This window comes from Stegodyphus dumicola, chromosome 4, assembly GCF_044657685.1.
Source record: "Stegodyphus dumicola isolate Sdum_Otavi_A_Nest chromosome 4, ASM4465768v1".
Lineage (NCBI taxonomy): Eukaryota > Metazoa > Arthropoda > Arachnida > Araneae > Eresidae > Stegodyphus > Stegodyphus dumicola.
In genome coordinates, this window is record NC_140771.1 from 176,888,331 (window position 1) to 176,902,689 (window position 14,359).

Consider the following 14,359-nt stretch of genomic DNA (forward strand, 5'->3'; position numbering starts at 1 on the left):
CTTGTGTTGTCATTAGCGCACAGCACTTATTTTCCCCACGCCATTTGAGACTGTAACTCAAGTCAACCTTTATTAATGCGCTTTTTATGAAGCGAAACAAACTAAACAGAAATGAAGTGGCGGGAAAAAATAGGCGACTCAAATCATTTGCTGCAGCTGTGGTACCCATGGTTACGAGACAACTCAGTACGCTAAAAATAACTTTAAAGTTCCTGTTTTAAAGTAAGAATCTATAGCATTGTCATCGGGTATGTAGTGAGAAAACAAATCCCGTCTTACGGTCAAAACTAATTTTATTAAAAAATAAAACAATTATTATGTAGAAATATGTTATAGTTTTAATAATGACAATGAAACAATTCACCTAACTGCAAAGCTGCCTTGGGCAACACAGAATATCCTAGAGATGATCCATTATCATTTCATATCGTCCCACAGCATTCTCTGAACTTTCGCAAGTGATATGCTGCATTTAAGGGAACAAAAAAATCTTTCGTAAACCTTTAAAAAGAGTAAGTTCAGATATTTTATTGTATAAAGCCACAAGCAAATCCTTAGATGTTGACAAAGAAACATAATTGCTCTCTAATTATAGCCTAAATCTCTGAAACCCTCCTAGAACATGTAACGAATATTATAAAGATTATAAAGATATTTCTGTGAATATGAAAACAAGCGTATTTTGTGTATTTCATGCATATTCTCGTATATAACTGTAATATTATGGAATTGTCTTCGGAATAGTCTCAAGAAAATTATTGTGCTATCTGGGATAGTTTAACATATAAACTTACTTTAAATCAATGCACACATATGCAAGTACTGCCACCAGCAAGCGTAAAAGTCCACCAGATATTCCGCAGAAGTACAGTTCAACAAAACAAGACAATCTACCCAAATTTCTGTCCCCAAGGGCTAAAAAACTGTTATAAAAGTTTTAGAATCATTAGGTTATTTTGAAGCAGGAGACGTGAAAAATGTGCAGTGCCGTAGAGGCACTCGAACACTGGACTCTTGAAACTGCGTCAAATATGCTTCCACTTACACCACGAAGGCATGTGGAAAAGGAGGGAGAAAATGCCTTATAAAATTACCACCAGATATTTATCTTGATAAGTACCATGTGAGGCCAGATATCGGGCAAAATGTGAGATGAAAATATTTTTTTTTCCATCTAAAAATTGGGAAGGAAGAATCTATCTCATTTCCTTCTCTATCTCACCAGGAAAGAAACCCGAGACAAACTGAGATTCGAAAAACATTTATTCTGGAATTGCGAATGCTTTTATCAAGGACCCGGACATAGCATGAAAAAGAAAATTTCTGGAAAGCATAGGCTTGCCGCGATTATTAGCCAGACAGAATTACTAAATGTTCAACGGGCTTACTCAGTCGGCAATTAGCTGACAGTTAAGAATTAAATTAGTCGTTTACATGCACGTGTATAAATACTGACCGAAACTCTGGTTCTGACAAAAATGTAAACGTAGTTTCCTATTCTCTCAGTGACAAAGCTTTTGAATTTGCTTATGAATCCCTGTATTTAAGGAGCATTTTTTAGTTAAATTTGTATAATTGCTTATTTTCGCACTGTTTCAGAATTTCTACACATTAAGGTGATATTATCATTAAAGGAAATAGGGAAGCAAAATATTTTAAATTATAAGCTAATATATACCAAATGATGACCCGATAGAAATGGTCATACCACTCAAGTGGTTAATAATACTAATAATTTATTTTTACTTCCAAGAAAGATTAAAATAATTAAATAATTGTAATTTCTTTTAAGATTTATGCATATAAGTTAGGGGGAAAAGGCAGAGTTATTCTGAAATTAAAAATCAATTTTGATTTTACCAGCGTGTTCGCCTTAAGAAAGGCGTTTTCTTGTAGATGAAATAAAAGATTTAAAATATCTCTATAATTCTCCCAATGAGCACAAAACTTCATAAATTTTGAAAATATAACATCTGGCAAATTTTAACATAGGTATGTGCACTTTCAAAATCCCTACTTACAGCGAAACTCGACTCAGGCACATTGCTCTGTTTAAAGTAGACAACCATATAAAAATAAATGAATATTCTAGGGCAGAAAATATTTATACTTTTGATTCTTAGAATGCTCATTTTAAAGAAATTTAAACATAAAGACATCAGACACTCTGATTATACGGAACAGTTTTGGATATTAGCACAATATCCGTTTCAGAATATGTACTGGGAAATGTTCCGGACTTTTATCAGTAGATGAAATGAAATTTACTAATGCTCCTCCATATAGATAAGGATACATTTTTGCAGCATCAGACTAGAATGTGTTTAATAAATAAATAATTTTGCGCTCTACATACATGTTTTAAGAAGTTAGATTTAAAAAAATGTTAAATGTTAGGAAAATCCTCGCGAAGGTCTTTTCCCTAAAGCAATAAGTCCTCATGAATTGCAGAATCAATTAATTACAAAAATTAAATAATGGTTCATGGCATCAAAATGAAATAAGAGCTAAAAAAACAGAAAGTTTTCCCATTTTCAAAAATAAATAAATAAATAAATAAATAAAATAAAAGCTTATCTTTATCCCACGAAATCAGGTATAGCTAATTATAGTTAATTGTACAAAGAGTTCTGTGAACAAACGACAAAGGAAAAGAGATATTTCGTTAAAATGTCGATGGAATAAGAGATATATTTTAAATTCTTTAAATTAGCTTCACTGTGTTTATACTTATGTTAAAACTGAGATGTTATAGATTCATTTAAAAAATATGTAATCTCTTTAATTAAACACATTTTTCTGCTGGAATAATCATATTCTTTGTTTATTATATCATTTTCATATATAATAATGAAATATCAAGAAAATTGATTAAATATGGATATTGTTATCTAGCTAAGTTTTGTTGAAATTTTGTAATTTGTGTGCAAAATACGGCCTCAGTCTCTGTTGTAATGCTTCCATAAAATAATGTATAAAGTTTTAAAATAGATGATAGCTGAATTGAGCTTATTTTGGACTCAAGCTCCCGTGAGGTATCGTGGTTACAGTCATCTTCTGTTAGCTTAGTTAGAGCTTTATTCGTTATAGATATTGATACATATTATGGCAATAATCAGAAAAAATGAAAACGCAATATCCATTTTATTTCTTACCTAAGATTCTCCTTCCTCGTTATTTTTCCAACAGCACGTCTCCACCAAAATACAGCAAAAGAAATTCAGAGCAGGAAAGGCACAAGTTGCGCAACCAAAAGACTGTGCGATTTGTATGGCTTGGTAGAAAATCAACAAAACGAAACAAACTATATTCCAAGTCATGGAAGAAGATGATTTCATTCCCAGATCTTTCCTGAAATAAGCTAATTAAAAAAAAAGGCAGTTTGAGAAAACTAGAATAAATATTCTGCAGTAAACCCTTGCCGAATGCGAACTTGCGAAGCTCGAGTTTGCATATGTGCGTTATCTCGAGTGTCTTCATTTCATATGTCAAACGCGAGAATTTTAGTTATACGCGGAATGCTGCTTAGAGTCGGCTGCGTTGCGGTAGTCCTCTTGATAACTGGTTTGAAAACTCATTCATTAACGAAGTCAAACATTGATTAGAACAGCAAAATTTGAATTTAAAGTTATCCTTATCTTTGATAATGGTACAGGACACGGTGCTGCAGAGCCGTGCCACGATATTTTTTCACCTGATGCGCGCCCTATAGCTCTATGTGTATTAAATTAGTAAAATGTATTAAACAAAAGTAAATGTATTAAATCAAAATATCATAATTCTTATAGCATAATCATAACATAATTCTTATTTTTTAATAGTAGCTTTATAAATTCAGAAAAAATAATACAGCCAATTATTTAAAACTTTCAAATGAAAATGTTAAAAAATTCTTTTTTGATAAATAACAAATAACATCGAAATGCACACTGCATTAATATCCAGATTTTCTTACAATTCTTCCTATTATTTTATTAATTTAAGTTTGCTGAAGCTTATTTCCCCTAATAATAACTGACAAATTTAAAAAGATTGTAGAGACATTTGGTTATTGGAAGCAGGAGAGAGATTGAAGAATTAGCAACCGCCTTCGCCGGGAATGGAACCACGGACCGCTGGAATACCGGCCCAGCGTGCAAAACCACTACACCCCGAAGGCAAGCCAAGAAGGTGGGAGATATACCTTATAAGATAATTAAAGTAATTTTCGAATTCGTATGGCCAATTTGGTGCCCCCTCTAGGGATTCATCTGAGGCAAGTGCCTCACTTGCGTTCTTGCGTTACCCTTGTCCCGACTCTGCAGTGCTGCAGTGTTCCTCATAATACTGCATCCATTCTGTGGAAGGTTTTATTCCTTCCACCGAACACCACATCGTTAATCCAATCAATAGATCAAGGAACCATAAAAACATTCAAAGCCTATTGTGTCAGACATGTTTACATCTCTGCAAATAAAACATTACATGAAAAAAAAAATACAATAATAACATTTTGAAATCAAAACTGGCCTGGGAGCACGTGAATTCAACAACAATGGATGTTTGTTGGCATCAACTGTGCCGAGAAGTTGAAACAAATCCTTTCAATTATCATTTTTACCTTTCAATTACACTAATATTTAGATTTGTATAAATTATGCATAGTTTCTTAATTGAATTATACCTAACCCATTTTCTTTATAGAAAATTAACTTTACGGAACACGATTTTGACGCACTCTCAACGTAATCCACAGCATTAAGCAAGGGTTTACTGTAAGATAAATATCAGGAATAATTCGTGGAAAAATAAATTATTAAATGCTTAATTCCATAAAAAATGTAAATTACTAAATTCCATTTAAATTAATAAATTATTAAATTTCATTATAAATGTAGAGCTGTAGAGCTGAAATTTGTATTTATGTATTTCATTCAGAATAAAGCCAAATATTGAAAAGTAAAATACCCCGATGAAAATAGAATTTGCGGCTCTAATGACTATAAGTTTTTAAAACTGAAATTGATAAAAAACAACAACTAAAATACATGTTTCTTTAATGCGTAAATCGATAGCCAGTGTTAGCTAACATTAGATATATTTAACGTGACATCCTGTTTGTGTCAACTGGAAAATATAGAAAATTTTTCATAAATATGTACGAATATCTTGATTTTACTCTAGCATAATAATGCACTTAAGTATAACATGCATGAAGGTTTTTGCTGAAGTTCTGTGTCGAGAAAACTAAATTTTTTCGTTATTTTCTCAGCTGATTTTTATTTTCTTTCTACTGGATTTTGTGTACACATGAACAAATAGATGCATGTAGATAAATATCAAAGTAATAAAATCGAGTACATACAATTTTCTACGATACTTGAAAAAAAAGGGTCGGTTTTTCTAAGAAATAGAAGAAATAATCATAACACCTTAAATTCAAAACAAAGTAGATCATTAAGTTTGAACACATATATTATATACTTGCTGCTCATAACAGCCGCATACTGCCTGAATTTTTAAAGAACAAGATAATGAACATTGAGCTTAAGAGTCTTTTAGATTCGGAATAGCAGGTGACATATGTTGCGCATGCAGTTATTAAACAAATAGCTTTTTCACAAACACATTGAGCTAAGTGCTATTAGTTTAAAAATTTTCGTAACGTTATTAAATGAGTCACGCATTAGTCTTTTAATATAAATGTAATTTACGCATGTTGATATCAGCTGCAGAATTTTTGTTCTGTAATTAGTAAGAATTAAAGCTTGAGCAATGCCATCTTATTTTTAGAAATTCAACTAGTTACTGAAAACAGTTAAGTTGCCTGCATTGTTCCCCATATATGTTTGTGTAAAAATGCAAATTTTTCTTTCCGTCTAATTTTTTTCTTCAAAATTATTAAAGACAGTTTGATACAGTTAAGGTGGGAAAAAAACCTTTTCCGTTAATATTTAATTTTTAATAACTCAAAAAAGATATTTTAACAAGAAATAATATCTTATGAAACTTGTAAATTGTCCTTAATTATTCGTAATTCGCAACAACATTCTCCTTAATTATATAGCTTAAAGATATCCTGTGGAAAAAATTTAATTTATAATAAATGTGAAAGTAAATGGAGAATTGCATCGTAAGATAATTAAATATATAAAGTCAAATTTGCTTTCAAAGTAAAAGCCGGCCTATCGAATTTTTGGTTTCAAATTTACATAAAATATTAAGTATAGTTTCCCAATGGCATTTTTAAATATGTTTATAAGATCAACATTTTTAAATATGTTTTATTTTGTGAGGTGTATTTTAATTTTAAAATAGTTATTTTTAATTTTGAAACCCTTTCCTTTCGATTCTTATTTCCCACTTACAACTAACTACCAGAATGAGGTTTTAGAATCGCTTTGAAGGCAAATGAGTTAGAAGAAGCATTTAAAAGAAGTTAAACTTCGAGAGAGAGTGCTTGGGACCCCTTACTGACGCGTGCTTGGCTTCCGGCTATTTCATTCTACAATCTACTACTTTCGGTCGTATTGTACGTGCCTGTTGATAATCGTTGGCTAGTTTAATTTAAAGGCCATCTACGTTAGGTATTTGTGTCTAGCTTCCGCTAAGTCTAATTATTTTAGTATTAGATTAGTTCTTGTTTTCTTATCTTAATATAAAAGCCCAAGTGGAGGCTTTCTTGTAAGCCCTAGAAGGAGCCATCTGTTTTTATTTCCTTGAGAGAATAAAAGGCTATTTCAACCCTTCTTAAGTCTCTGTAGCTACTATTTGAACTCAGCGATAATTCGCTGCTTAGTTCAGTAGATTCCTCAAAATTAAATCTAGATAAAGTATCGAGGAACATTATAATTTTACAACCTCACGTAAAGACTGGATTATTTACTTTAAATAAAGCACCTGAAGGCTATCTGGGCATTTACGAGAGATAATATCGAAAGGTCTTCCTTCTTTATATTTTACATTGTTCGTGAGGAATTCCGTTATGCAAAAAGTACTCTTCAATTCAAATAAGCGTGAATTATTTCCAGCTATAAATCCCAATTCCTCTTACATTCAGATACTTATTTCCTACTTATACATCATTCATTTATTAAAGCTATAAATTCAAATTATGCGAGTTGAATATACGATCTGAGCGCAGCTGACGAGTCAGAATTTTTTTTAATAAACTGAAGAATTTTCTCAATAAGATAAAAAATATATTAAATAAATTTTACGTTTCTCTTACTAAATATTTATCAAAAGGTACATAAACCAAATAACAATATTGCAAGGAAAAAATTTTAATTTACATTTATTTTCCACCTGAAATTTAAAATTTAAAATTTGACACCTGTAAAATATCTGAAGTTTGATACGTTACTCTTTCAAATAATTTGTCAGCTAAATATTAAATATTTAGACTGACATTCCTTTCAAATAAATCGAACATGCTTATTTAATTATTAAATAACTTACTAAAAATAAACAAATTATAAAAACTTTCTAAGTATTTACAGAAAATTTACCAAGTAGGGCAAAACTTGAGAATAAATCATAGCAAAATACCTCGTTCTCTTCTTTATTAAATTCAAAGCATAAATAAAAATACATATGTTTGTATGAAAATAATTATAAACTTCTTTATTCTTACTATTCCGATTTTGATAAAGTTTGTATCCTCGGAGAAAAATTACTAGAAATTATCTTCATTTCGGATTGTAGATGCCCATCGGCCAATCGGGTTCTTTCCTTATTAATTTTCAACTGTGGAAAAAAAAAAGCTGTTCATATTCACTTGTTACTAAACAAAGCGATTATTCGTAAATTAATTAAGATTAAGAATTCGTAACTGAGCTTATTTACTTTTTTGACAAGTGCGAACAAAAGTTATAAAAATCTGTATCTTCGAATCTTAAAATAAGATTTATATCACATTGTAAATTCATTAACATTATTATTTTATGAAGTGTAATTCATGTTCGCTTTTAATGTAAGTGTAAATAATATAAATTCAGACTTCAAATAACTAAAATCTTGAAATCTTAGTAACACCTCATTTGTAACAAATAGATAATTAAAATGTCTTCGCAGCCCGCATAAAATTCTTCAGGGTATCATGCAGCTCACGGGCCGCCATTTTGAGACCACTGCATTAAGCAATAACACTCTTATTATACCATAAATTACTTTTTATTTTATCATTACTATTATACCTAACTTGCTTAACTAAGCTTTTCTTTCACACAGAAGAAATTATGCCTCCGAGAGGTTAAGAGTTTCATTTAAAGCCTGAATTCTTCCCAAATAAAACGCCATGAGGAAGACATCTTTTCTTAATTTTAATTCCAAAATGCCCACCCAATTTTATTCGGGCTATTTTCCTTCTAATCCATTTTATTTGTAAGTATTTCCAAATGCACGAAAATATACTTTCTTAAAAGTATTAAGTATTCTTAAAGGTAATTGAAAGTATACACTCGGCATAGCCCCTTGAATGAACTGCTTAACATTGTTCTTCAAGTTGCTCATTGATCTCGCTTTCAAACCGATTATTTTATATTTTTATTTATTTATTATTGTTATCATTACTATTAAGAAAAAGTTAATTCCCTTTAATTGTTTAGGTGATACTAACTGCCAGCTGGGGATTTAACGAATAACCATTCTAAAAGAGATAGGTGGAATCCAACAGTCTTAACAGTAAGGAATCAGAAGCAATCTTATCATCTAAAAGTAAGCAATATTTGAGAAATGAAAATTTCAGGAAGCAATACGTATTTAATAAAGTAGCCGAAATCTATTATATATATATATATATATATATATATATATATATATATATACTCTGTATTTACTCTGTATTTGATTATATATATATATATATATATATATATAATCAAATACAGAGTAACCTATCTATATACATTTCCCTATTCACTCATTACATCATATGACTTCAAATTTTAAGCGCACTTTTTATTCATATTGCTAAGTTGTAAGATCAGGGAGAGGTATAAGTTCTAAGGGAATGATTTATCACCTCATTTCTACCAAACCTTGCAGGGATAGGGGGTTGAATAATTATGATCCTAAAAATAAAAATGATTTTCCAATGGGAACTTTTCAATACCTGTTATAAAGACATTTTTATTTTTTACTAATATTTCAATTTTCCGATTTTAAAATGATCCTGGGTTTTAATTCCAGGGCGGCTATTTTTTGTTACTTTTTTCAGTTTTCCAATTTTAAAATCTTACTGTGACTTAAATTCGAAGTAATACTATATTTACTTACGTTTTTCTTACTTATTATGTAATGTCAATTATTTTGATAGTAATGTTCTTACGTAGAGGTGGCCTAGTCTTTTCCAAATGAGTCACAGCACTGTAATTGGCAATGATCAATCTATGAAACCATCAGAACATTGATTTGCAATTACAGTTTGACCGTAGAAGAAACGTAAGTCATTATTCACGCCTGGCATATGAAAGCTAAACGCAGTGCTTTAGAAATGATACATGACCGAAACCTGCTCGCTTATTAAACATTATGAAAAAGTCTTTACGGGTCGAAGATGTGATTTATGTAAATTAAAAAGCCAAGAAAAGGGGTTAATAGAAAAGCTGCCTACCGAAAATCCGGAGAGAAAGTCTGTTTACAAATGCCAGTGACTTAGCTATAACCGAAAACAGGAAGTCATTTTTCAGGTACGATGTATAAAACTAAAACCATCAATACCAGTAATGCAAAACAAGTTTTCTGAATGACAAGAGGGCTTGGTAACAGTCCCTTACCTGATAAGTGTCACGATCGAAGTAAGATGTTATCGTCGAAGACCTTAAATATCGTAAGCAGATGGGAAATGAAATGTGACAATGCAGAAACCCGACGTGTTACAGCTGCCGCAGAGATGTCAATAAATTGTCACTTCGTATTTCCTTTCGTTCATTTGAAAGCCTGACTGGCGACAATTCTATAACGAGCCCTTAATTTGAGCACTGTTAATGCATGAAAAAAAAACCTGGTGTTCAACCTGGTGAGTAATTAATACACAACATATGTACAGAATAAAGAAACTAGCTGCGTAAGGGCTGATATTTGTTGAGTCTTATTTACTTTGTAAAGAGGAAAAAAACAAGAGAGAAAAGAAAGGTGAAACATCATCTCTGATTGTTACTTAACATAAATCAAATATGTCTCTGACTATATCTGTACCTATAATAAATAGTATTCATGTGTTTGTCTTTCATACGAATCTAGAGTTTTATTCCGGATCTTGATGAAATTTGGTCCACTTGACTTTCAAAGAGAGAGGAAGTTTACTGTATATATATATAAGACTCCCCCAAACCACCCAACGGACTTCACATTCTTTATACACATATAAAATTTTAGACTAATAAAACTTTAAGTGAGCACCTGATCTTTGCTCTTACAAAAGTTAAGTAGAATTGTAAATTCTACGTAAGAGCGAAGATCAAACACCCACTTAGAGTTTCAGGAGATTGCTGGCGTGTTTCGTCCGCTGGAACCACTTTTTATGAAAAACTGCCTTATAACTAATTTTGCATAATTACCTTCCAGATTTTGAAGAGTACTTGATCTCCATTATATCTCTTTTTATTAAATTTACATTTTATGTAATTCCAAAAATAAGCTTCGAATAGGATGAATATTTGCACATTCTACTGAATTACCTAGATCTGAAGAATTTCTTTTACTTCCAGATTTTTACTTTATGTCTGCATAACCCGCATTTATTCCATTCGTCTTCCTATTACTGATAGGAAAAATTACATTTACGTGAGAGATTTTCAATACTGAAGTTCATATGAATGTTGAATAAAGAGAACAAATCCGGCATAATTGACGAATACTCTGAATAATAAAATTTTAAGAAAACATCAGCTTCATTCACGTGAATAAAATAAATACATTCTCAAAAAAAAATCATCCAGGAAATCTGTCACAACATAAACGATCTACAAATATATTTTTAAGTATTTAACTATTTCAAAAGCTTAAGATAAATCAAAAAAGTATCGAGATTTCATTGGGATATCTTCAAAGAGATAAAACAGCAAAGATAAAATAGTTTTCAATAGGAAAGAGAAAATAGTTTCGAAATGTGTAAACGACTACCTAGAGCACACTCTCAAAACGTTTGCGAAAAGACAATGACATCACAAATACATAAATTTTATGGAACATGACATTATTTAAAATTTTCGTTTGAAATTTTAGTTCTGATATAGGAAAATACACATTAAGTAGTTAAATGTGGGTATTCGTGCACATGTTTGTAAAAAAACAAATATATAAATTTTTAGGAAAAATTTGCATGTTTTCTATTTTGGTAATAATACTGGTAAGTTAGGAAAATTTTCTGTACTGAACATATGTGTCTACGAAATTCTTTGGAAAAAGCGGAAAGTAAATAATCATTTCGATACTTCACTAGAAATCAAGTGTTATAGTTGAAAAACGATTTAAAAATTAACCAAAAGCACAACGAAGTACATATACACTGGTAAGTTAGGAAAATTTTCTGTACTGAACATATGTGTCTACGAAATTCTTTGGAAAAAGCGGAAAGTAAATAATAATTTCGATACTTCACTAGAAATCAAGTGTTATAGTTGAACAACGATTTACAAACCAAAAGCACAACGAAGTACATATATAAATTATTTTGCTAATCGGTTATGAACTTTTAAGTAGGATATATCCAGAATCTTCAAAATTAGTAATGAAACGTTCAATTTAACCTTTGCGATTTTACTAAAGAAGTTTCTGTAATAGTAAAATGCTGGTTAAAATTATGCTAAAAGAAGGAAAAATATGCCCTTTTTAAAATATTCGCGTATTACTTAATAAAAATGAAATCATGGCTTCGGTTCAGCAATGCAATACAACGTGTTAAGTAAAAAAGTTTCTAAACTGAGTTTTTATGTCACGTACGAAATGTATTGAAAGAGCGAAAATTAGTAATATATTAGCAGTGGACTAGGAAACAAATTTTCATAGATGATACTGTGGTATGAAAATTAATAAAAAAGTATAACATGTAAAAATTTTTCTTCGCAACAGGTTATGAATGTTTTCGTTTCAGTAGAATGAAGTTAGAAAGTACAAATTTGGTAATGAAACACTCATTTCAGCCTTTAAGATTTTAGTAAAAGATGCAATAAACACATTCACTTGAAATGTAATGCAGTAAGTTAAAATATAACTCTGATTCATCAATAAAATATATTAGTTATGTACAGTTAATTGTTCATTTCGAATATGATACAGAAGAAACTTTTAAGTCAAAGAGAAACACATTTACAAAACAATGATTTTTATTTTATTACTAATTTAAATAATTTCAAAGCGCTGATGTTTCTTATGAAGATGAGATATTTTCTTATACATGTTTCTAATGAAATTAGTATATAAACTTTTAAGAAAGAAATAGACTTCATGAGAAAATCTATGACAATGCAAGTCAGTGATCGTGGTGACTTAGAGAAAATATTCCAAGTCTGTATGAGTTGGGTTAAAAATCTCTATTATCTACATACGAATACGTCAATGTCAGAGAAAACTAATCTATCCCCTAGATTACTAAGATAAACATTCCATTTCTTTTCTTAACTTCTTGTTTAGCGTGGTAGTGTTGTTGAAGTTAAATCTTCCACACGTGTAACAAAATTATTAAATCAAATAACATAACTATTTAGTAAAAATTTGTTCTCAAGACTTTAAGAGGCATTGTAAACGATAAGTAGGAAAATATTTGAAAATTCAATGATTTGCAGTAGCAGTAATGTAAAAGTGGTAATCTTCAAAGTGTTCAAAAGGTTATCGAAAAGGTACTTCACAAAAAACTGTTTGTGAAAACATCACAGTCATCCACAATTAACTTTCGTCAAAACTGGAAATTTTATGTTCAAAATTTACTTGGGATGCAGGAAAAGAAATATTAAAGGCTTCAAAATGAAAATACTCATGCAAACTTTTATTTCAGGAAATAGTCACTTAACTTCTAACTTGTTTGCAATTTTGTTAAATAATATGTAATGAGCATTTGTATGCTGGAAAAAATAACAAACATTTAATTATATGGCAATGAATCAAATTTCATTGGAAATGCAATGGCATGAAAAGTAAAAAAAAATTATATCTGTATCGAAAATCTTGATGTTAATTTCTGCGTCTGTTTGTTTTTAACAGAAATAGTTAAAGGCTCCTAGATCGGTAATGAACTACTAAATTTGGTCAGTTTTCATCAAAATCGCAGAAAGAAGTTCTCTGTTATGATAAAATATTATTTAAATTCTCTAGCTTTGTGACTTCCCTCAGACATTGGCAAGACCAAAGATAACTGTGTGTTTAATAGGATGCTTCAAAGATATTAAAGAAATAACAGTTGGGTAAAAATATGAACATTTTCAAGAAACAAATGTTCTCTTATTTACTTTTGGTATTATAATTATAAACAAAATGCAGAAATTAAGTAAATACGTAGATAAATCTCAGGAAAAACGGTAAATTAACATGAAACGTTTTCTTAATGTCTATGTAAATGGAAAACAGTGATCGTAATAAATTTGAAAAAAAACCATAGTTCATATACAGTGCATTAAAAATTTGCACCCGATCTATAAATTCAGGAAAATCAACGAAAAGAGTCATTTATCACGTTCGCTTGCTTACAGTATATTTTCTTTTCGTTTTAATCTTTTTGCTTTTGAGTTGTATTATTTCTGAATATGAAGCTTTAAAACACAAAAGCACTCTAATTTATTAACTTGCGCCTAAATGTAGAGTACAGTCAACCAAATGGAAGATTTTAGTATAAATAAATGTACTACAGACAAAATCAAGTTAAAAATTCTTCATTATTTTTCATGCTCTGTTCATGAAAATAGTTAAGGTTTTTATTCCTGACTTATCACATTCGGTACATTTTCAGAAAAAAATAATCCTTTTTTGTTCATGTTTTGCATACTCAGATACTAATTTTGTTGGAAATCTGACATTTTCTTATTCCATTTTTATATTTCACTGTTAAAGTCTGGCTTGAGAAATTTTTTCCATGGATATGGCATACTTCTCCTATATCATTGCCACTGTTCTAATAAATTATATTACTAACAAGTGTGAATAAAATTCCTAGTTATACAGGAATTATGTTGAATGTTTGCTTAATCTAAAACGAAAAATGCAACAATGGATAAAAATAGAGCAAATTAATCTTAAAAAGTTCTCCATGAATATATTTTTGTTTCATGGTCCTTACATGCTTTTCTGTATTTATCACTTAAGTTCTTGTGTAGCTATCTTTTATCTAATTTGTGAAGTATTCCTGTTTGAATACTTGCATTTGAAATTGTTTAACTGATTTTAA

The 14,359-nt window shown here is 30.1% G+C and overlaps 1 long non-coding RNA gene across 5 annotated transcripts in view; it reads right to left on the bottom strand.

Annotated features, from left to right (window-relative positions):
* Positions 1 to 9,840, bottom strand: part of LOC118200543 (uncharacterized) — a 28,129-nt gene extending 18,289 nt beyond the window's left edge. For 2 of the 5 annotated variants that reach the window (XR_004760105.2, XR_015040830.1), the window contains exons 1-3: positions 9,596 to 9,752; positions 7,616 to 7,728; positions 3,156 to 3,361 (exon numbers count right to left, since the gene is read on the bottom strand). This is a non-coding gene — a long non-coding RNA (uncharacterized LOC118200543). The other 3 variants (XR_015040832.1, XR_015040831.1, XR_015040833.1) reach the window with 3 other exon arrangements.
* Between the last annotated feature and the right edge of the window lie 4,519 nt (positions 9,841 to 14,359).